Source organism: Staurois parvus, unplaced genomic scaffold, assembly GCF_062004578.1.
Source record: "Staurois parvus isolate SC_StPar_1 unplaced genomic scaffold, SC_StPar_1.0 ptg000394l, whole genome shotgun sequence".
Lineage (NCBI taxonomy): Eukaryota > Metazoa > Chordata > Amphibia > Anura > Ranidae > Staurois > Staurois parvus.
This window is the reverse complement of record NW_028318190.1, coordinates 737,592-762,612: the sequence shown is the minus strand read 5'-3', so window position 1 is coordinate 762,612 and position 25,021 is coordinate 737,592. Positions and strand designations below refer to the sequence as shown.

The 25,021-nt window shown below is 45.9% G+C and overlaps 1 pseudogene; it reads right to left on the bottom strand.

The window, feature by feature from the left end:
• Positions 1 to 25,021, bottom strand: part of LOC149455382 (uncharacterized) — a 67,069-nt pseudogene that overhangs the window by 5,509 nt on the left and 36,539 nt on the right.

Sequence of the window (25,021 nt, the reverse complement as noted above, 5' to 3'; positions counted from 1 at the left end):
CGGCTGATGCCGGCATCCAGTTTCCGTGTTCCGGTCCCTGCGAGCGTCGGGACATACGGGGGCCGGAGCGGCGGCAAATTTAAACAATTTTAGAAACTGACATTTTCTAATAAATTAATTTGACATAGTAAAACATTACTGTATCAAACCATTTCACATACATTTTGTCTCTACTGCTTTGTCCTGTGCCCTGCCTGCATTTTGACTGTTCTTTCTGCCTGGAAACTTAGAAAAGTCCATGGCGTCAAAAAAGCGTCCCTTTTGGTCAAAAGCGGTTTTAGGCAGGCTAGAGAAAAGCGATAGTAAATCAGAACCACTTGCATAATTGAGTGATAATGATTTGTGGGGAAATTCGTCATCAGATACAGAAAATGATTTTGCGACTTTGCTCAGCGATGTGCGAACTGGGCGCTCTATTTCAAATTTCAGTGTTTTTGGTTTGATTAATTTATTGAATTAAATTTATTATTATAATATTATTTTTATGATTATTTATTAAATTATAATTTATGATTTTGTGTTTCAAGTTTTATCCTACCCGGAATGTTTACTAGACTCTTGTTCGGACAGATTTCAGTGAGTTATTCCTAAAAATGACAGGCCTACAATAAAATAAAATCCATATTTCCATACAAAAAATGTACCGCTTTCAGCACAGAAATATGGACATAATCATACCGCTAGGGAGGTTAATGGGGAGTGGGGGACAAAGGCTTAAAGCAGAACTTCCCCTTTTGGGTGGAGCTCCGTGTTAATTCTGCAATGGTGCTGAATGTCGAAATGACACTCATTTTACCTGTTTTGTGTAAACTACTGTAGCTAGAATCCAAAGAGCTCCAAAGGAAGCATCCGTCAACCTACTCTGTATAACATCCTCCCTTTTCATCACATTCAAACTTTCAATGCAATTATATGATTAGCAGTTGAAAAATGTTAGGACTGGCTTTTTGTTTGTATGTTCGATTCTCTGTGTGTGAGAATTAGCAAGGAGCCTGCAGAAAGTGTGTTTGGGAGTGGTGCTCCAGCATCACATGTAGGGTTCTAGGATTAAGGCTGGGTTCACATTTGTGCCTTGTGGGAAAGCACACAAAATCGTGCACATTCCTGCAATGCACAAAAAACGTGCATCCCTTTTGCAATCACGCAGTGGTGATATTAATCCTTAATGACACCCCAACACACCTTACTGATGCATGCGCTAAATTGTACGGCAAAATGGAAGGTATCAATGTATCATGAAAAAGGGTCATGCACTTCCCTTGTGTGATTTTCCCTTTGAAATGAATGGGCTGTCTAAAACACGTCACGCAAAATGAACATAGTTACATAGTAAGTCGGACTGAAAAGAGACAAAAGTCCATCTACTTCAACCATATAATAAAAAAAAAGTTAGAATCCTGTACCCACAGTTGATCCAGAGGAAGGCAAAAAACCCAGCAAAGCATGATCCAATTTGATCCTGCATGGAAAGAAATTCTTTCCTGATCCCCCAAGAGGCAATTGGATATTCCATGGATCAATTTTACCATAGGTGTGAATGGAGCTTAAAAAAGGGAGTTACGATAAACTAGTGCATTACAGCCTGATGGAAAAAAAAGAATTACTGAGCTGGTATCCAATGTGTCTCCATATGCATCTCAAGACTTTCAAGTTTCCAATTTTGACTGGAGTATACATTTAATATTGTTATTTACCGCATCCTTCCCAATCGAAAAAAGACCCATTCAAAAACAGCCATGACCATTTATTTATAATAATTGAGCTGCCTAAGACATAAGGCTATCCTGGGATCCAATGGGTGTGACTTTCCAACTCCTAGCCCAGCTCGAAGTTAACTATATGATCAACAATTAACAGCTACAGGTCCTTTCATGTGGATGCACCTTGGAAGCAACTTAACCACTTCAATACCGAGCACTTTTACCCTCTTCCTGCCCAGGCCAATTTCCAGCTTTCAGTGTTGTCGCACTTTGAATGACAATTGTGCAGTCATGCAACACTGTGCCTATAAAAACAGTGTATCTTTTTTTCACACAAATAGAGCTTTCTTTTGGTGGTATTTAATCACCACTGAGTTTATTTTTTGCTAAATAAACAAAAAAAAAAACGAAACTTTTGAAAGAAAAATGCCTTTTTCTTTGTTTCTGTTATAAAATGTCATAAATTTAAGTCAAAATGTATTCTGCTACATTTCTTTGGTGAAATTACCCCAAATTAGTGTATATTATTTAGTCTGTAGGAAAGTTATAGAGTCAACAAACCATGGTATATACATCTGACAATTGCTCAATCCTGATGTACTGATGGCCTATTTAATTTCTTGAGGCCCGAAAATGCCAGGATAGTACAAATACCCCCCAAATAACCCATTTTTGGAAAATAGACAGTCCAAGGTATTTAGTATGAGGCATGGTGAGTTTTTTGAAGTTATAATTTTTTGTTGCAATTTTTTTGGAAAATGTAGAAATTAAAAAAAAAAAAATCAATTTTTTTTTACATATTGTCACAAGTCCATTACAGCATTATTATATAACTGGTGTGGCGGTGATTAGGGACACTGACTGGTGACAGTTTGTAAAAAAAAATAATTTTTTTTTTTTTAATTTTTCTATAATTTTTTTATTATATTCATTTTTCTTTTTTTACATATTTTTTTCAACATACTGTGACCAAAGCAATACAATGTTACCATAGTAACTTTGAACTACTCTGGGCAAGCAATCAGGATTTTTTTTTTTTACACATTATGATAATATGCTAACAACAATGTATTTCATTGATATTTGCAATCATTGTTACTGAATGAAACTGATTAGTTCAGTCTTTTGTTGTGATTAGCTGTGATTGGGCAAAGCTTGTCACATGATACAGATGGGCTGTGATTAGCCCTGTCTGTACCATGTGACTGCTTTGACCAATCACAGCTAACAACACAATTGTATACAATGGATGGCATGACAGGAAGCCATCTATTGTATACAATTGTCATGTGATCTGCTGTGATTGGTCACAGCTGTCATAGGACACTGGCAATGGGCCTGTGTAGTGATATGTCATCGTCTGTGTCCCATGGACAGATTGCGCCGCTGCGCGGCCCTGTGACCGTGTAAGCTGCTCCTTCTGACAGGACATCATATGACACCCACTCAGGAGTGTCCTGCTCAGCCGTCAATTTGCTATAGGCCAGGTGAAAAGGTGAGAAGGTACACATACCATATGCAGTATTATATCAAACTGGATCAACTCTGGGTATAGGATTATAACTTTTTTTTTTTTTTTTTTTATGGTTGAACTGAATGGACTTTTGTCTTTTTTCAGCCAGACTAACTATGTAACTATGTCAAATTCTTGTATGCAAAATTATATGATCTACAAAAATTGTGCACTGTATGGACTCCTTTTTATTTACTATCTTAAAAACAACAAATACCTGAATCTAATGTAGTTGAAGTGTGGGGTCAGTTGGAATTAGTTTTACAAAATTGGGTATGTAAGACTACTTACTTGAATTCAAAGAAACACTGACAGTAACTTGACTGCCCTGAATGTCAGCTGATCTGCTTTGAGCGCTGCAGCCCTGTAATGACAGAACAAGTACTTAATTAGCTCAGCACATAAAAATAAGGCACCATTTAAAGGCCATCTCCAACCAACAAATATTTTAGCCATCCAGATGACTAGAAATGTAAATGTCTTTTATATATATATATGTTTTCAAATACATTCTTTATTTCTTATCTTCTGCGATGATATATGTATATTTTATTTCTTTTAATGGAAGTAAATATATAAAATAACATTACATATTTCATAGCTGCCATTTCAGTCCAACAGGTGGCATGTGTGAGTAGTGTTCCAAACCATTATTTTACTGCTGTACTGTAAATATATTGTAAATCTGAATGCTTGGATATGAGATCTGCACCTCATACAAGGATATGAGGTGCACACACGTACACAAATACATTTTATTTTAGCTTTATCCAGGTTTACTTGTAAGTATTTTTAATCTTCATCTTTAGATGGAATGTATATGTTCCTTTTGATTGCTAATTATACTATCAAATGTTCCCATTAATGTTATTGCCACATTTTGCATGGGTAATTAGTTTATTTAGACATTTGGATAGTTATTCTACTGATTTATTATTTGACAAAAATAGTGTATCATGCCAGGGCTAATAGTTGTACAACAGCTGAAGAGACCAGTTATGTTCAGCATTCAGGACACACCCTAATTTTATTTGGACAAAGTAACATAAGATATATGTGCTTAATATTAAATCTGAGATTTTATATTGTGCCTTACCCACATAAGTGGCTGAAAGCGTGAAATGATGAGCATGTGTCTCTAGATGTTATACATGTCTTGGATTATATCCCTAGGCATGGAACAACTATTTACATGTTGTAATAGCATACTGTATTCATTTGCTACGTCAAACTTTTTTTTACCACATTGGACTAAACTGACATTGTTTATACTCTGACAGTAAGTATAGACTTCAGGAAAGAAGCAGAATAGGTTCAGGTACATAACCACAAAGCACTAATGCTTATTCTTCTTCCAAGGACACCAACAACCTAGAGCGTATCTTCCTTCAACTGACACCAATAATTTGGGGTCTCTTTAATCTACTGACATCCACAATTCAGGGCATCCCACTGACTCTGATATGGGATTTTTTTTATATCCCTCAACCTCTGCAACATCTTCAAGATACGCCCCTTCCTAACCAATGATACCACAAAGCTTCTAACTCACTCCCTGGTCATCTCCTGCCTTAACTACTGCAACTCCCTCCTTACTGGCTTACCTTTAGTAGGCTATTCCCCCTCCAGTCCATTATGAATGCTGCTGCCAGGCTCATCCACCTTACCAACCATTCAGTGTCTGCCACCCCCTCTTTCAATCCCTCCACTGGTTTCCGCTTACCCAACAAATTAAATTCAAGGTACTTACAACAACTTACAAAGCCATCCACAACTCGGACTCCAGCTACATCACTAACCTTGTCTCAAAATACTGACCAAATCATTCTCTTCGTTCCTCCTTAGACTTCCTGCTCTCTAGCTCCCTTGTCACCCCCTCCCATGCTTGCCTCCAGGACTTCTCCAGAGCCACTCCCGTTCTCTAGAACTCCCTTCCCCAATGTGTCCAACTCTGTCCTACTCTGTCCACTTTTAGACGATCCCTAAAAACCCATCTCTTCAGACAGGCCTATCCTTTCCCCACCTAACAACTGTACATGTATTTTCTCTATCAGCCCGTCCCCCACAGTTATTACATTTTGTATCATTTGACCTTTCCTCTTAGATTGTATGCTCTAATGAGCAGTACCCTCTGATTCCTCCTGTATTAATTTGTATTTTACTTGTACTGTGTGCCCTTATGTTGTAAAGCACTGTGTAAACTGTTGGCGGTATAGAAATCCTGTATTATAATAATAATAATAATAATAATGATATCCCACTGACTCTGATATGGGACTTATTTTATCCCACTGACAACAATGATTTTCATCTTATTTTATCCCACTGACTCAGGTAGGGGGCTTATAATATCCCACTAAGTATAACAGTAGATTTATTTTTGCTCTTACTGACACCAATAATTTTTTTTGTGTTTTTTTGCTACCATTTCTCCAACAATGGGTTTATTTTATCCCACTTTACACCAAAAACCAAAACCCTTACACTGGCAACAATGATTTGGGGTTTATTTTATCCCCCTAGCTCAAATATGAGGCTTATATTATCCCACTGAAACCTACCATAAGCCTTTTATTATCCTACTGACACCAATGATATGGGCCATATTTTATTCCCCTGACTCTAATGATTGGTGTTTGTTTAATCCAACTGATACTAATGATATATGACCTATTTTATCCCACTGACACCAACAATAAGGATTTTATTTTATCCCATGCAATTGATGAAGCTGATACAAACATTTGGGGATTATTTTCCTCCAAATAACACTAACAATGGGCTTTAATTGTGCTTCCACTGACACTTCTATTTGGGTCTTATTTTACTACCAATGACACCAGCAATGGTCTTATTTTATCCCACATCAAAAATATGCAGCTAATTTACTTTTATCCCAAGAACATCAACAATATTGGGCTATTGTCTAACCATGACATCAATGGTGGAGCTTTTTTCTCTTAGCTTGACTCCAGGGATATGATTTTTATTTTATTTTACTGACTCCAATGATAGAGCTTATTTTTCCCCATTGACCCCAATTATATGGGGCTTAGTTTATCCCGCTGGTACCAATGACATAGGGCAACCTTTCCTCTGACTTACAGCGACAGTGAGCCATTTTTTCCTCACATTGACTTCAATGATATTGGGTTTATTTTAACCCTTGACATCAGTGATGGGACTTATCTTACTAGTGCAAATTGAATTGCACTAGCTCAGTGGGTTTCTGTTTTCTGATTTTGCTTTTACTGTTGGTGGATGTTTCCCAGCCAGTTTGCGAGAGCAGGAAAACGAGTATGAAGTATCTCCTATGGACCACGGCAGGCATTACAGGCTGCAGGGCTGCTGTTAGAAACCACAGGGCCCCCTACAGCCAACCTGACAGCCCCCCCCAAAAGAAAACACAGTTAACTATTCTACAGTTATGAATGAACACAGTGAGTGACCAGTACCAATCACTTATTGTGTTCATTTAGGAAAGAAAGGGACTGGTAAATGTAGCATATTTACCAGACCCTTCCCCACTCTCCATCATGAAGGATCCTATTTTGTGCTTGCATCTGATGATGGGAAAGAGAGGAAGGAAGCTGGCAGCTGTAGGGGTGCACGGGGGACTAGGCAAGAGGGGAAAACATATGGTGCACAGGGAGGGTGATGTGTGCAGATCTGATTTCCTGTATTGCTCTTTCTGCAGCAGCTGAAAGTCAGCAGGAGGTTGAGAAGAATCCAGCTTTCATCTGCTGCAGAGAGAACCATACAGGGGATCTCTTCCAGTAATTCCCCCCCCCCCTCCCAGGGACGGACTGACAACTCATGGGGCCCCCAGGCAATAGGGGATCATGGGGCCCCTGTGTCCTTGCCCAAACTCAAACCACACCCAAAAAAGCCTATCAAAGGTACCAAGGGCATCCTATGGGGCCCCATACAGACCCCGGGCCCTCGAGCAGTGCCCGAGAGCTCAAATGGTCAGTCCGCCCCTGTACCCCCCCCCCCACTGCCATGCCAATCACCCTCTCTACCCGCAATTCACCTAGTTGTTTGGGCCAACCTACTGGCCTGGGCCCCATACAGGAGGATTGGTGGTACTCCCTTAGCCACAGCCCTGACAATCTGTGCAGTCCTATGGCTGCATGCTTATAAATTGTGACATGCTTGCAAACATTTCATGTTAATGATTATGTTCACAAACGGATGCTATGGTTGTTTGGAGTGGCTTCTGTTCCTTCCAAATCTAGCACACAAAATCTGGATTGCTCTTTCAGATAGATAAATTGCAAAAGATCTTCGACAGGTATTTTAAACCTTACCGAGGCACAATTAGATGAGCAGAGAGTAACATCAGCAGAGAGCATGACGCTGTTAAAGCCAGTAAGCAGGAACACTTGCATTGCGAACTGTGCTTCACTGCCGACTCCATTGGCTAGCACAATCATTTGGTTAGCAAGTACGCCGCTGGCTGGGCACCTAAACACAAAAATCAGTCAGTTTTAAATTACTGCAGTGGGTATTTTAAAAGTATTTTGGAAAACAATACTGTCAAATCATGTTATAGTAAGACAAAATGTAACATGCTAAATTTATGAACTGAATCCCTACATAAATAAAAATATAGATATTTCTTTAGTACTTCAGAAACAGAATCAAATAATATGTTAACTGCTACTACTAGGGCTGAAAAAAAACAACAACAAAAAAACAAGAAATGGTAGCATGCATGGCAAAGTAAATTTCTAGAAGTGACACAAATGTTGGGCAAGGAATGCATTATAATTAGAGATGAGCGAATCGAAGTATCCGAAGTGGAATTCGAGTCGAATATCGGAAAAATTTCGATTCGTGCCGAATCCGAAAAATAGCCTAATTCGGACGCGCGAATCGAAATTTTTCAGAAAATGGCGGCTGACATGTGCGGCGACGGAGCGGGGATGTCTGGGAAGGCGCGCAGACAAGGCGTGCTGACCCATAATGCATTCCTCAACTACATGTGATCGCATCAGCCAATCAGCAGCCAGCCAGCCAGCACTGTGTAATGGTCGAGCTATAAATAGCGGCCATTTTGGAATTCTTCATTTGCCTGCAGTTATTGAACAGAGGCAGACCGCTCTGTACTAGGGACAGGGACAGAGTTAGGGCCACAGAAACGATAATTGGGGACAGAGAAAAGTTACTTAGGGACAGAGAACCATTACTCAGGGACACAGACTTGTTAATGAGGGCCACAGAATCGTTATTTAGGGACAAAGAAACGCTAGTTAGGGCCACAGAATTCATAATCAGGGACAGACAGAATTGTTACTCAGTGCCAGAGAATTGTTACTTAGGGCCACAGAAACGTTATTAGGGCCACAGAATTGTTACTCAGGGACAGACAGAATTGTTACTGAGTGCCAGAGAATTGTTACTCAGGGACAGACAGAATTGTTACTGAGTGCCAGAGAATTGTTACTTAGGGCCACAGAAACTTTAATTAGGGCCACAGAATTTTTACTCAGGGACAGACAGAATTGTTACTGAGTGCCAGAGAATTGTTACTCAGGGACAGACAGAATTGTTACTGAGTGCCAGAGAATTGTTACTTAGGGCCACAGAAACTTTACTTAGGGCCACAGAATTTTTACTCAGGGACAGACAGAATTGTTACTGAGTGCCAGAGAATTGTTACTCAGGGACAGACAGAATTGTTACTGAGTGCCAGAGAATTGTTACTTAGGGCCACAGAAACTTTAATTAGGGCCACAGAATTTTTACTCAGGGACAGACAGAATTGTTACTGAGTGCCAGAGAATTGTTACTCAGGGACAGACAGAATTGTTACTGAGTGCCAGAGAATTGTTACTTAGGGCCACAGAAACTTTACTTAGGGCCACAGAATGTTTACTCAGGGACAGACAGAATTGTTACTGAGTGCCAGAGAATTGTTACTCAGGGACAGACAGAATTGTTACTGAGTGCCAGAGAATTGTTACTTAGGGCCACAGAAACTTTACTTAGGGCCACAGAATTGTTACTCGCACAGACACAGAATTGTTACTCGCACAGACACAGAATTGTTACTGAAGGCCACAGAACTGTTACTTAGGGCCACAGAATTGTTACTCGCACAGACACAGAATTGTTACTCGCACAGACACAGAACTGTTACTGAGGGCCACAGAACTGTTACTTAGGGCCACAGAATTGTTACTCGCACAGACACAGAATTGTTACTCAGGGCCACAGAACTGTTACTTAGGGACAAAGAAATGTTAGTTAGGGCCACAGAATTCATACTCAGGGACAGACAGAATTGTTACGGAGTGCCAGAGAATTGTTACTCTGGGCCACAGAAACTTTACTTAGGGCCACAGAATTTTTACTCAGGGACAGACAGAATTGTTACTGAGTGCCAGAGAATTGTTACTCAGGGACAGACAGAATTGTTACGGAGTGCCAGAGAATTGTTACTCAGGGCCACAGAAACTTTACTTAGGGCCACAGAATTTTTACTCAGGGACAGACAGAATTGTTACTGAGTGCCAGAGAATTGTTACTCAGGGACAGACAGAATTGTTACGGAGTGCCAGAGAATTGTTACTTAGGGCCACAGAAACTTTACTTAGGGCCACAGAATTGTTACTCGCACAGACACAGAATTGTTACTCGCACAGACACAGAACTGTTACTGAGGGCCACAGAAACTTTACTTAGGGACAAAGAAACGCTAGTTAGGGCCACGGAATTCATACTCAGGGACAGACAGAATTGTTACGGAGTGCCAGAGAATTGTTACTCAGGGCCACAGAAACTTTACTTAGGGCCACAGAATTTTTACTCAGGGACAGACAGAATTGTTACTGAGTGCCAGAGAATTGTTACTCAGGGACAGACAGAATTGTTACGGAGTGTCAGAGAATTGTTACTCAGGGACAGACAGATTTGTTACTGAGTGCCAGAGAATTGTTACTTAGGGCCACAGAAACTTTAATTAGGGCCACAGAATTGTTACTCAGGGACAGACAGAATTGTTACTGAGTGCCAGAGAATTGTTACTCAGGGACAGACAGAATTGTTACTGAGTGCCAGAGAATTGTTACTTAGGGCCACAGAAACTTTACTTAGGGCCACAGAATTTTTACTCAGGGACAGACAGAATTGTTACTGAGTGCCAGAGAATTGTTACTCAGGGACAGACAGAATTGTTACTGAGTGCCAGAGAATTGTTACTCAGGGCCCCAGAAACTTTACTTAGGGCCACAGAATTTTTACTCAGGGACAGACAGAATTGTTACTGAGTGCCAGAGAATTGTTACTCAGGGACAGACAGAATTGTTACGGAGTGCCAGAGAATTGTTACTCAGGGCCACAGAAACTTTACTTAGGGCCACAGAATTTTTACTCAGGGACAGACAGAATTGTTACTGAGTGCCAGAGAATTGTTACTCAGGGACAGACAGAATTGTTACGGAGTGCCAGAGAATTGTTACTTAGGGCCACAGAAACTTTACTTAGGGCCACAGAATTGTTACTCGCACAGACACAGAACTGTTACTGAGGGCCACAGAAACTTTACTTAGGGACAAAGAAACGCTAGTTAGGGCCACGGAATTCATACTCAGGGACAGACAGAATTGTTACGGTGTGCCAGAGAATTGTTACTCAGGGCCACAGAAACTTTACTTAGGGCCACAGAATTTTTACTCAGGGACAGACAGAATTGTTACTGAGTGCCAGAGAATTGTTACTCAGGGACAGACAGAATTGTTACGGAGTGTCAGAGAATTGTTACTCAGGGACAGACAGAATTGTTACTGAGTGCCAGAGAATTGTTACTTAGGGCCACAGAAACTTTAATTAGGGCCACAGAATTGTTACTCAGGGACAGACAGAATTGTTACTGAGTGCCAGAGGATTGTTACTCAGGGACAGACAGAATTGTTACTGAGTGCCAGAGAATTGTTACTTAGGGCCACAGAAACTTTACTTAGGGCCACAGAATTTTTACTCAGGGACAGACAGAATTGTTACTGAGTGCCAGAGAATTGTTACTCAGGGACAGACAGAATTGTTACTGAGTGCCAGAGAATTGTTACTCAGGGCCCCAGAAACTTTACTTAGGGCCACAGAATTTTTACTCAGGGACAGACAGAATTGTTACTGAGTGCCAGAGAATTGTTACTCAGGGACAGACAGAATTGTTACGGAGTGCCAGAGAATTGTTACTCAGGGCCACAGAAACTTTACTTAGGGCCACAGAATTTTTACTCAGGGACAGACAGAATTGTTACTGAGTGCCAGAGAATTGTTACTCAGGGACAGACAGAATTGTTACTGAGTGCCAGAGAATTGTTACTCAGGGCCCCAGAAACTTTACTTAGGGCCACAGAATTTTTACTCAGGGACAGACAGAATTGTTACTGAGTGCCAGAGAATTGTTACTCAGGGACAGACAGAATTGTTACGGAGTGCCAGAGAATTGTTACTCAGGGCCACAGAAACTTTACTTAGGGCCAGAGAATTTTTACTCAGGGACAGACAGAATTGTTACTGAGTGCCAGAGAATTGTTACTCAGGGACAGACAGAATTGTTACGGAGTGCCAGAGAATTGTTACTTAGGGCCACAGAAACTTTACTTAGGGCCACAGAATTGTTACTCGCACAGACACAGAATTGTTACTCGCACAGACACAGAACTGTTACTGAGGGCCACAGAAACTTTACTTAGGGACAAAGAAACGCTAGTTAGGGCCACGGAATTCATACTCAGGGACAGACAGAATTGTTACGGAGTGCCAGAGAATTGTTACTCAGGGCCACAGAAACTTTACTTAGGGCCACAGAATTTTTACTCAGGGACAGACAGAATTGTTACTGAGTGCCAGAGAATTGTTACTCAGGGACAGACAGAATTGTTACGGAGTGTCAGAGAATTGTTACTCAGGGACAGACAGAATTGTTACTGAGTGCCAGAGAATTGTTACTTAGGGCCACAGAAACTTTAATTAGGGCCACAGAATTGTTACTCAGGGACAGACAGAATTGTTACTGAGTGCCAGAGAATTGTTACTCAGGGACAGACAGAATTGTTACTGAGTGCCAGAGAATTGTTACTTAGGGCCACAGAAACTTTACTTAGGGCCACAGAATTTTTACTCAGGGACAGACAGAATTGTTACTGAGTGCCAGAGAATTGTTACTCAGGGACAGACAGAATTGTTACTGAGTGCCAGAGAATTGTTACTCAGGGCCCCAGAAACTTTACTTAGGGCCACAGAATTTTTACTCAGGGACAGACAGAATTGTTACTGAGTGCCAGAGAATTGTTACTCAGGGACAGACAGAATTGTTACTGAGTGCCAGAGAATTGTTACTTAGGGCCACAGAAACTTTACTTAGGGCCACAGAATTGTTACTCGCACAGACACAGAATTGTTACTCGCACAGACACAGAATTGTTACTGAAGGCCACAGAACTGTTACTTAGGGCCACAGAATTTTTACTCGCACAGACACAGAATTGTTACTCGCACAGACACAGAACTGTTACTGAGGGCCACAGAACTGTTACTTAGGGCCACAGAATTGTTACTCGCACAGACACAGAATTGTTACTCAGGGCCACAGAACTGTTACTTAGGGACAAAGAAACGCTAGTTAGGGCCACAGAATTCATACTCAGGGACAGACAGAATTGTTACGGAGTGCCAGAGAATTGTTACTCTGGGCCACAGAAACTTTACTTAGGGTCACAGAATTTTTACTCAGGGACAGACAGAATTGTTACTGAGTGCCAGAGAATTGTTACTCAGGGACAGACAGAATTGTTACGGAGTGCCAGAGAATTGTTACTCAGGGCCACAGAAACTTTACTTAGGGCCACAGAATTTTTACTCAGGGACAGACAGAATTGTTACTGAGTGCCAGAGAATTGTTACTCAGGGACAGACAGAATTGTTACGGAGTGCCAGAGAATTGTTACTTAGGGCCACAGAAACTTTACTTAGGGCCACAGAATTGTTACTCGCACAGACACAGAATTGTTACTCGCACAGACACAGAACTGTTACTGAGGGCCACAGAAACTTTACTTAGGGACAAAGAAACGCTAGTTAGGGCCACGGAATTCATACTCAGGGACAGACAGAATTGTTACGGAGTGCCAGAGAATTGTTACTCAGGGCCACAGAAACTTTACTTAGGGCCACAGAATTTTTACTCAGGGACAGACAGAATTGTTACTGAGTGCCAGAGAATTGTTACTCAGGGACAGACAGAATTGTTACCGAGTGCCAGAGAATTGTTACTCAGGGACAGACAGAATTGTTACTGAGTGCCAGAGAATTGTTACTTAGGGCCACAGAAACTTTAATTAGGGCCACAGAATTTTTACTCAGGGACAGACAGAATTGTTACTGAGTGCCAGAGAATTGTTACTCAGGGACAGACAGAATTGTTACGGAGTGCCAGAGAATTGTTACTCAGGGCCACAGAAACTTTACTTAGGGCCAGAGAATTTTTACTCAGGGACAGACAGAATTGTTACTGAGTGCCAGAGAATTGTTACTCAGGGACAGACAGAATTGTTACTGAGTGCCAGATAATTGTTACTCAGGGCCCCAGAAACTTTACTTAGGGCCACAGAATTTTTACTCAGGGACAGACAGAATTGTTACTGAGTGCCAGAGAATTGTTACTCAGGGACAGACAGAATTGTTACTGAGTGCCAGAGAATTGTTACTTAGGGCCACAGAAACTTTACTTAGGGCCACAGAATTGTTACTCGCACAGACACAGAATTGTTACTCGCACAGACACAGAATTGTTACTGAGGGCCACAGAACTGTTACTTGGGGCCACAGAAACGTTAATCAGGGACACAGAATTGTTACTGAGGGCCACAGAACTGTTACTTAGGGCCACAGAATTGTTACTCGCACAGACACAGAATTGTTACTCAGGGACACAGAATTGTTACTCAGGGACACATAATCGTTTAATTAAAGAGTATGTCAGACAACATGCAGAGGAGTGGCAGAGGAGGCAATGTTTTAGGAACGAGCAGACGTGGCAGCAGAGGAAGGGGTCGAGGCAGCACTATTCGTAGCCAGAGGCCAGTGCTCCCGGTGTCATCCAGCGGTCGTGTCTCCACCGACAACCCTGCCGTCGTCGATTGGTTGGCTCGGTCGTCTTCCTCTTCCCAGGTCACCTCTGACACCTACAGCTAACGGTCGGTGGGTACGTCAGACACAACCGTTAGTTGGCATGGCCCGGGACCTAGCCCACTGAAATCACGTGTCCTCTACCTGCCCCTGTCCTTTGGTGTTCCCTCACCAAGCGAAGTATCGCATGCTGTGGGCTCAGCCCCACTGTACAGTGAGGAAGAGCTAACAGAGGGCGGTCAGGAACGGGGGGAGACATCCGCCTTTTCAGCAGCTAGGCGAAGAAGTAGTGGCGAGGAGAGTGGCCCGGTAGCCGGTCTAGAGACAGGTCTGTCTCCTGACCCAGACGCAGCCGAGGGGGCTAGTAGTGAGGCGGAGACCCTACTTGATGATGAGGAGGTTGATCGCACTTGGCAGCCTCGTCGTCATCAGGCAATTTCTTCCGCATCATCAGGAGAAAAGGGTGGCAGCTTGGCAGTGAGCGAAACAGTCGGTGGGTTGCCCAGGAGACAGCAGCAGGGTCGCAGCAGTGTCAGTGGAAGCAGTGTCAGTGGAGCCAAACGGCCACGGAGTAGAGCACCAGCTCCACTGCAGCCTACCACCACGGCCAGTAGTGGTGCCGGTGTGCACGGAGGAAGCAGCAGTCAGCCAGTGAGGAGTATCGGGGGCAAAGTTTCCTACTCGGCGGTGTGGCAATTTTTCGTCAAGCCGCCCGAGGAAGTAAACGTAGCCGTATGTCGACTATGTGGCCAGAAAGTCAAGCGTGGCCAGGGGGCCCATGTTGGGACTATTTGGGCCATGTTGGGACAATGGGAGACCTCCCATTGCTGCTGTCTCCATCGCCACACTCTGCCATGTGCCACTTTCAGGTCTCCTCACACACTGCTGGTGTGTTCAGTTTTTTGACATAGGGTGCTGGCAGATTACGGGCCTCCCATAGCTGCTGCCAGGCCCCTAATCTGCCATAGGCCCCTATATACCGCCTCCTCATGCTGCTGCCAGGTCCAGAGTCTGTCATGGGTCCCTGTACGGCCTCCCATTGCTGCTGTCTCCATCGCCACACTCTGCCATGTGCCACTTTCAGGTCTCCTCACACACTGCTGGTGTGTTCAGTTTTTTGACATAGGGTGCTGGCAGATTACGGGCCTCCCATAGCTGCTGCCAGGCCCCTAATCTGCCATAGGCCCCTATATACCGCCTCCTCATGCTGCTGCCAGGTCCAGAGTCTGTCATGGGTCCCTGTACGGCCTCCCATTGCTGCTGTCTCCATCGCCACACTCTGCCATGTGCCACTTTCAGGTCTCCTCACACACTGCTGGTGTGTTCAGTTTTTTGACATAGGGTGCTGGCAGATTACGGGCCTCCCATAGCTGCTGCCAGGCCCCTAATCTGCCATAGGCCCCTATATACCGCCTCCTCATGCTGCTGCCAGGTCCAGAGTCTGTCATGGGTCCCTGTACGGCCTCCCATTGCTGCTGTCTCCATCGCCACACTCTGCCATGTGCCACTTTCAGGTCTCCTCACACACTGCTGGTGTGTTCAGTTTTTTGACATAGGGTGCTGGCAGATTACGGGCCTCCCATAGCTGCTGCCAGGCCCCTAATCTGCCATAGGCCCCTATATACCGCCTCCTCATGCTGCTGCCAGGTCCAGAGTCTGTCATGGGTCCCTGTACGGCCTCCCATTGCTGCTGTCTCCATCGCCACACTCTGCCATGTGCCACTTTCAGGTCTCCTCACACACTGCTGGTGTGTAGAATTTTTTGACATAGGGTGCTGGCAGATTATGGGCCTCCCATAGCTGCTGCCAGGCCCCTAATCTGCCATAGGCCCCTATATACCGCCTCCTCATGCTGCTGCCAGGTCCAGAGTCTGTCATGGGTCCCTGTACGGCCTCCCATTGCTGCTGTCTCCATCGCCACACTCTGCCATGTGCCACTTTCAGGTCTCCTCACACACTGCTGGTGTGTAGAATTTTTTGACATAGGGTGCTGGCAGATTACGGGCCTCCCATTGCTGCTGCCAGGCCCCTAATCTGCCATGGGCCCCTATATACCGCCTCCTCATGCTGCTGCCAGGTCCAGAGTCTGTCATGGGTCCCTGTACGGCCTCCCATTGCTGCTGTCTCCATCGCCACACTCTGCCATGTGCCACTTTCAGGTCTCCTCACACACTGCTGGTGTGTTCAGTTTTTTGACATAGGGTGCTGGCAGATTACGGGCCTCCCATAGCTGCTGCCAGGCCCCTAATCTGCCATAGGCCCCTATATACCGCCTCCTCATGCTGCTGCCAGGTCCAGAGTCTGTCATGGGTCCCTGTACGGCCTCCCATTGCTGCTGTCTCCATCGCCACACTCTGCCATTTGCCACTTTCAGGTCTCCTCACACACTGCTGGTGTGTTCAGTTTTTTGACATAGGGTGCTGGCAGATTACGGGCCTCCCATAGCTGCTGCCAGGCCCCTAATCTGCCATAGGCCCCTATATACCGCCTCCTCATGCTGCTGCCAGGTCCAGAGTCTGTCATGGGTCCCTGTACGGCCTCCCATTGCTGCTGTCTCCATCGCCACACTCTGCCATGTGCCACTTTCAGGTCTCCTCACACACTGCTGGTGTGTAGAATTTTTTGACATAGGGTGCTGGCAGATTATGGGCCTCCCATAGCTGCTGCCAGGCCCCTAATCTGCCATAGGCCCCTATATACCGCCTCCTCATGCTGCTGCCAGGTCCAGAGTCTGTCATGGGTCCCTGTACGGCCTCCCATTGCTGCTGTCTCCATCGCCACACTCTGCCATGTGCCACTTTCAGGTCTCCTCACACACTGCTGGTGTGTTCAGTTTTTTGACATAGGGTGCTGGCAGATTACGGGCCTCCCATAGCTGCTGCCAGGCCCCTAATCTGCCATAGGCCCCTATATACCGCCTCCTCATGCTGCTGCCAGGTCCAGAGTCTGTCATGGGTCCCTGTACGGCCTCCCATTGCTGCTGTCTCCATCGCCACACTCTGCCATGTGCCACTTTCAGGTCTCCTCACACACTGCTGGTGTGTAGAATTTTTTGACATAGGGTGCTGGCAGATTACGGGCCTCCCATAGCTGCTGCCAGGCCCCTAATCTGCCATAGGCCCCTATATACCGCCTCCTCATGCTGCTGCCAGGTCCAGAGTCTGTCATGGGTCCCTGTACGGCCTCCCATTGCTGCTGTCTCCATCGCCACACTCTGCCATGTGCCACTTTCAGGTCTCCTCACACACTGCTGGTGTGTTCAGTTTTTTGACATAGGGTGCTGGCAGATTACGGGCCTCCCATAGCTGCTGCCAGGCCCCTAATGTGCCATAGGCCCCTATATACCGCCTGTCAGGAATGGATTCAGCATTGGTGGTGGGACTCTCCTGCCGTGTGGGCTGCAGTACCAGAGCTGACCAGCGGGTGCTCCCAGCACTGGTGGTGGGACTCTCCTGCCGTGTTGGCTGCAGTACCAGAGCTGACCAGCGGGTGCTCTCAGCACTGGTGGTGGGACTCTCCTGCCGTGTGGGCTGCAGTACCAGAGCTGACCAGCGGGTGCTCTTAGCAGCCAGAAGCTCACAATCAGCCAAACCTGGGGCTGATTACAGAAAGGTGTATATAAGGCATGACCAGGCCTGTGCTCTGAGCCTTGGTGTATGTTTTCCCATGAGCCCCTGTATCCTGTTCCTAGTTCCTGTGAGAAGATACCTTGTTGCCGACCCTGCCTGATCCTGATTCCTGTTGACCGTCTCCTGTTCTGACTACTGGCTCATCCCTGACCATCCTTCTGCCTGATCCTCTGTACTGCGCTGTCCGTGAGTTACTGAACCCGGCTTGTGACCTTGACCATTCTCTGCCTGCTCCTTTGATACCTTGCTGCCCGCACATTGCTGACTTGGCCCGTCTGACCACGCTCACTACTCTGCCATCCATCCATCCTGCACGGATCCAGCCGTACCTGCACATACCTCTGGCGGATCCCTCTATCACTAGCAGGTGTACTCAGGGGCCGCGACCTGGTTCCTGTCTGCTCCAAGTCCATCCCCACCATCAGGGGCCCTGGTGAATAGCAGACTGGGACTTAGACTCCGCGCCCTGGGGAATCCTGCCCTGAGGACCGCTAGAGGTACCACCAGGCAGTCGTTACAGAACCCTACGGCCGGCCTGACCATTCCACCTCTCCAGCCCTGACTACGCCTGTGTTCCTGCACCTCCTAAGATTAGTGGAAGGTTAGTTTGCTCACTGTGCGTTTATATATATATATATCTGGGTGGCTAATAATAACCTGTATTATACTATACCTGAAACCTGCGTTTCCCTGTGTCAGTCCACACCTTTCTGGTCACTCCTTGATTCCTGACACCGCCTCCTCATGCTGCTGCCAGGTCCAGAGTCTGTCATGGGTCCCTGTACGGCCTCCCATTGCTGCTGTCTCCATCGCCACACTCTGCCATGTGCCACTTTCAGGTCTCCTCACACTGCTGGTGTGTAGAATTTTTTGACATAGGGTGCTGGCAGATTACGGGCCTCCCATTGCTGCTGCCAGGCCCCTAATCTGCCATGGGCCCCTATACCGCCTCCTCATGCTGCTGCCAAGTCCAGAGTGTGTCATGGGTCCCTGTACGGCCTCCCATTGCTGCTGTCTCCATAGCCACACTCTGCCATGTGCCACTTTCAGGTCTCCTCACACTGCTGGTGTGTTGAATTTTTTGACATAGGGTGCTGGCAGATTACGGGCCTCCCATTGCTGCTGCCAGGCACGTAATCTGCCATGGGCCCCCGTACCGACTCCTCATGCTGTGACGTTGCAACAAGGTGGAATTCAACCCTACATATGTTAGACCGCCTTTACGAACAGCGAAAGGCCATCACCGATTTCCTGATGTTAAAAGCGGATAAAGGTACTCCCTATGTAACTTAGATGTCAGCCATTGGCAGCTCATGCGTGACACCTGCGCTTGCTCAGGCCCTTTGAGGAGGCCACGCTATTCGTGAGTCGGCAGGACTATGGGATGAACGACGTCATTCCTCTGTTGCACGTCCTGGAACAAATGCTGTTAACAATGGCTGGTCAGGGTGCGGTAGACGTGGCGCACAGATCTCAACGCCACATGACCCCTGTGGGGGCAGGACAGGAAGAAGAGGAGGAGGTAGAGGAGGACATTGGTGCTCAGGAATTATTGAGTGAAATGGGTGGTTTTTCCACTCAGCGGACAGGAGTGGAGGAGCAGGAGCATCTGGTAGAGGAGGAGGAGGAGGAGGAGACAGAGGACCCAGACGCACCGTGGCAGTATGCTGTGGAGATGGAGGCAGGGAGTCCCTCGCATTCCTTGGCACAAATGGCCCATAGCATGCTCGCTTGCTTGCGTAGCGACAGCCGAATAATAACCATCAGACAGAGGGATGACTTTTGGCTGTCCACCTTGTTGGACCCTCGCTACCATTCAAAAATGGTGGCCTTTTTCACACCTGCTGAGAGGGAGGCCAAAATAACGTACTATAAAAACCACCTATGTAGTCAGCTGGTCTCTGCCTGTCTGCGCCAACGTCCATCCTCAGACACTGTGGGCCCTGTGCGCTCGCGTTCCGCTGCTATGGCAGCAGGGGAGGGGTGGGGTGGTAGGAGCAGTGGCAGCTCCACCAGCAGCGGCTGCCTCAGTCTGCAGTCGATGATGAGTAGCTTTCTTCACCAGCGCAGTGAGGAAACTACTAACCAGCCGCAGCAGCAGCAGCAGCAGCAGCATCAGGTGGACCTGGAGCAGGACCTCAAACAACAGGCTTAGGCCTACTTGGACAGCACCCTGCCAACCGAGGTAGACAATCCCCTTGACTACTGGGCAACGAAACTTGACCTTTGGCCCCAACTAGCTGAATTTGCCCTTGAAAGGCTGTCATGCCCGGCCTGTAGCGTGGCATCGGAGCGCGTGTTTAGTGCGGCAGGAGGTATTGCAACTCCACGGAGGACACGACTGTCCACCCAAAGTGTGGAGAGACTGACGTTTGTGAAAATGAATCAGGCGTGGATTAGTCTGGATTTCAAACCACCAGTTCCTGACACAACTGACTAAATCTGCCATGAATCATGCCCCAAACATGTGCCACTTTCAGGTCTCCTCACACTGCTGGTGTGTTCCATTTTTTGTCATAGGGTGCTGGCAGATTACGGGCCTCCCATAGCTGCTGCCAGGCCCCTAATCTGCCATGGGCCCCTATACCGCCTCCTCATGCTGCTGCCAAGTCCAGAGTCTCTCATGGGTCCCTGTACGGCCTCCCATTGCTGCTGTCTCCATCGCCACACTCTGCCATGTGCCACTTTCAGGTATCCTCACACTGCTGGTGTATTCCATTTTTTGTCATAGGGTGCTGGCAGATTACGGGCCTCCCATAGCTGCTGCCAGGCCCCTAATCTGCCATGGGCCCCTATACCGCCTCCTCATGCTGCTGCCAGGTCCAGAGTCTCTCATGGGTCCCTGTACGGCCTCCCATTGCTGCTGTCTCCATCGCCACACTCTGCCATGTGCCACTTTCAGGTCTCCTCACACTGCTGGTGGGTTCCATTTTTTGTCATAGGGTGCTGGCAGATTACGGGCCTCCCATAGCTGCTGCCAGGCCCCTAATCTGCCATGGGCCCCTGTTGTCGCTTGTTGGCATATTCCGCTCGTTCAGATGCTCCTTCTCCTGCTACTCCTCTTCACGGATTCCGTCAGCAGTCTTTCTTGGAATCCGTTTCCAAGAGACAACAGTTTGCGAGCACGCACCAGACGGTGCAGAAACTGAACGTCCTCCTGTCCAAGTTGCTGCTGCCAGGCTCGTAATCTGTCATGCGCCCCTGTACCGCCTCCTCATGCTGCTGCCAGGTCCAGAGTGTGTCATGGGCCCCCGTACCGACTCCAGATGCTGCTGCCAGGCCCGTAATCTGTCATGGACCCCTGTACCGCCTCCCCATGCTGCTGCCAGGTCCAGATTGTGTCATGGGTCCCTGTACGGCCTCCCATTGCTGCTGCCAGGCCTGTAATCTGCCATGGGCCCCCGTACCGACTCCTCATGCTGCTGCCAGGCCCGTAATCTGCCATGGGCCCCTGTACCGCCTCCTCATGCTGCTGCCAGGTCCAGAGTGTGTCATGGGTCCCTGTACGGCCTCCCATTGCTGCTGTCTCTATCGCCACACTCTGCCATGTGCCACTTTCAGGTCTCCTCACACTGCTGGTGGTTTCCATTTTTGTCATAGGGTGCTGTATGGCCTCCCATTGCTGCTGCCTCCACCGCCACACTGTGGCTCCACACTCTGGTTTTGGCCCCGTGACTGCCCAAATGAGTGAAGTGTGCGGTGATTCTAAGATCGACGGCACTCATCTGCATGTCATACTGCCTGACAGTATTATTTCTCTTCCCCAGCAGACTCCAAGGGCATTTAAATTAAAGGTACAGTGTTCAGCACTAATATTAAGTCTCTCTGAAGCCTAGAAACACCCTTTTTTAAGTTAAATTCACAGCGAATATATTCGACTCGAATCGAAATTTTTCTACGAATTCGCCGAATCAGTCGAATCGAATTTTTGAATACTTCGCTCATCTCTAATTATAATATTATATTACCTTGGAAGGTAATATATGTACAGTTCTGCTTAACGATAAGGCCTCAGACACTGACTGCTCTATTTGTAAGCATTATACACTCACCGGCCATTTTATTAGGTACATCTGTTCAATTGCTTGGTAACACAAATTGCTAATCGGGCAATCACATGACAGCAACTCCATGCATTTAGGCATCTAGACATGGTGAAGATGACTTGCTGAAGTTCAAACTAAGCATCAGAATGGGGAAGAAATGGGGATTTAAGTGGCCTTGAACGTGGCATGGTTGATGGTGCCACACAGGTTGGTCTGAGTATTTAAAAAACTGATGATCTACTGATATTTTCACGCACAACCATCTCTAGGGTTTACAGAGAATGCTCGAAAAAAGAGAAAATATCCAGTGAGCAACAGTTGTGTGGACGAAAATATCTTGCTGATGTCAAAGGTCAGAGGAGAACGGGCAGATCGATTGCTGTGACATTCAGATGGTAGGGTCAGAATTTGGCGTAAACATGAAAGCATGGGTCCATCCTGCCTTGTATCAATGGTTCAGGTAGGTGGTGGTGGTGTAATGGTGTGGGGGATATTTTCTTGGGACTAGCAAGGTATACCTAATAAAGTGTAAACGGCAGGCAATCCGGGTAATGCAAAAAAAAAATAAAAAAAATGTATTCATCTTTTTTGAACTTTAATGTCTGTAGGCACATCGCACAACTACCTTTAAAGCATAAGTATGTCAAGCCAAACACAAAAAAATCATATTAAGTACATTATTATTATACAGGATTTATTTCCTAGATTGTAAGCTCCAAGTAGCAAGACCCTCCTATCCCTCTTGTATTGAACTGTATTGTTGCTGTATTGTCTCCCGTTATATTGTAAAGCACTGAGCAAACTGTTGGCGCTATATAAATCCTGTATAATAATAATAATAATAATAATCTGTGTAACACATGTACATTTCCCCACATTTTATCCCTTTGAAGATCCTGCAAATACCTGTTGCTATGCCAAAAATGAGCACTGTTATGGGCTGACATCACACAGCACTTTTGTGGGCTGAAGGGTGTCTAGGGTTGAGCTTGGGTTTGGTCCAACCCAAGTTTGTAACGGAACCCAGTAGGAAGCTGCAACCCACTACTGTCCAATTTCACCCAGGGTATTCCTTGCTCCCCTCAGAGATACTTACACAAAGTGGTGGAGATGCTCATAATATCATATAACTAATGTGGTCACTAGAGATGAGCGAATCGAAGCATCCGAAGTGGAATTCGAGTCGAATATCGGAAAAATTTCGATTCGTGCCGAATCCGAAAAACAGCCTAATTCGGACGCGCGAATCGAAATTTTTCCGAAAATGGCGGCTGACATGTGCGGCGACGGAGCGGGGATGTCGGGGAAGGCGCGCAGACAAGGCGCGCTGCCCCATAATGCATTCCTCAACGACATGTGATCGCATCAGCCAATCAGCAGCCAGCCAGCCAGCACTGTGTAATGGTCGAGGTATATATAGCGGCCATTTTGGAAATCTTCATTTGCCTGCAGTCATTGAACAGAGGCAGACCGCTCTGTACTAGGGACAGGGACAGAGTTAGGGCCACAGAAACGAGAATTGGGGACAGAGAGAAGTTACTTAGGGACAGAGAACCATTACTCAGGGACACAGACTTGTTAATGAGGGCCACAGAATCGTTATTTAGGGACAAAGAAACGCTAGTTAGGGCCACAGAATTCATACTCAGGGACAGACAGAATTGTTACTCAGTGCCAGAGAATTGTTACTTAGGGCCACAGAAACGTTATTAGGGCCACAGAATTTTTACTCAGGGACAGACAGAATTGTTACTGAGTGCCAGAGAATTGTTACTCAGGGACAGACAGAATTGTTACTGAGTGCCAGAGAATTCTTAGGGCCACAGAATTCATTCTCAGGGACAGACAGAATTGTTACTCAGGGACAGACAGAATTGTTACTGAGTGCCAGAGAATTGTTACTCAGGGACAGACAGAATTGTTACTGAGTGCCAGAGAATTGTTACTCAGGGACAGACAGAATTGTTACTGAGTGCCAGAGAATTGTTACTCAGGGACAGACAGAATTGTTACTGAGTGCCAGAGAATTGTTACTCAGGGACAGACAGAATTGTTACTGAGTGCCAGAGAATTGTTACTCGCACAGACACAAAATTGTTACTTGCACAGACACAGAATTGTTACTCGCACAGACACAGAATTGTTACTCAGGGCCACAGAATTCATACTCAGGGATAGACAGAATTGTTACTGAGTGCCAGAGAATTGTTACTCAGGGACAGACAGAATTGTTACTGAGTGCCAGAGAATTGTTACTCAGGGACAGACAGAATTGTTACTGAGTGCCAGAGAATTGTTACTCGCACAGACACAAAATTGTTACTTGCACAGACACAGAATTGTTACTCGCACAGACACAGAATTGTTACTCAGGGCCACAGAATTCATACTCAGGGACAGACAGAATTGTTACTGAGTGCCAGAGAATTGTTACTCAGGGACAGACAGAATTGTTACTGAGTGCCAGAGAATTGTTACTCAGGGACAGACAGAATTGTTACTGAGTGCCAGAGAATTGTTACTCGCACAGACACAAAATTGTTACTTGCACAGACACAGAATTGTTACTCGCACAGACACAGAATTGTTACTCAGGGCCACAGAATTCATACTCAGGGACAGACAGAATTGTTACTGAGTGCCAGAGAATTGTTACTCAGGGACAGACAGAATTGTTACTGAGTGCCAGAGAATTGTTACTCAGGGACAGACAGAATTGTTACTGAGTGCCAGAGAATTGTTACTCAGGGACAGACAGAATTGTTACTGAGTGCCAGAGAATTGTTACTCAGGGACAGACAGAATTGTTACTGAGTGCCAGAGAATTGTTACTCGCACAGACACAAAATTGTTACTTGCACAGACACAGAATTGTTACTCGCACAGACACAGAATTGTTACTCAGGGCCACAGAATTCATACTCAGGGATAGACAGAATTGTTACTGAGTGCCAGAGAATTGTTACTCAGGGACAGACAGAATTGTTACTGAGT